Source organism: Tupaia chinensis, unplaced genomic scaffold (genome assembly GCF_000334495.1).
Source record: "Tupaia chinensis unplaced genomic scaffold, TupChi_1.0 Scaffold000212_1, whole genome shotgun sequence".
Classification (NCBI taxonomy): Eukaryota; Metazoa; Chordata; class Mammalia; order Scandentia; family Tupaiidae; genus Tupaia; species Tupaia belangeri.
The window spans coordinates 3,087,948-3,088,353 of record NW_006159687.1 but is presented as its reverse complement, the minus strand read 5'-3'; the positions used below and the strand labels follow the sequence as shown (position 1 = coordinate 3,088,353).

The 406-nt window shown below is 54.9% G+C and overlaps 1 protein-coding gene across 2 annotated transcripts in view; it reads left to right on the top strand.

Annotated features, from left to right (window-relative positions):
* Nucleotides 1-406, top strand: part of MCCC1 (methylcrotonyl-CoA carboxylase subunit 1) — a 69,449-nt gene that overhangs the window by 51,651 nt on the left and 17,392 nt on the right. The window lies entirely within an intron of this gene.

Here is a 406-nt window from a genome sequence, read left to right as displayed (position 1 = left end):
GCGCCATAGCCCCTACCCCACCTGCTGGTCCCGACACCTCCCCCAGGCTATTTCTACCACTTTTCCGATAGAAAGTCGTTACTTTGAAGTTTATTTACTTCCTCCGTGAGGGAGAAGGCAGGCACCGCAAGCGCTGTCTTCATACTGTAGTCCAGCCCGAGCCCCAGCCAGCCGCAGGTGTGGGCACACGTGGCTGGAAAGCAGAGGACACCTCAGGATGCAGTCTGGGACCTCCCAGGCAGCCTCTGCGTTTCTCTTTTTCTTTTCTTAGGTTTTTGCTACAGGGCATGTACACTTGCCAGAGAGAGAGAGAAAGTGAGAAATCACTCCAGAGGGGAGGTGGGCAAGCACACACACACACACACACACACACACACACACACACACCCACCATCATCTCAGCCCT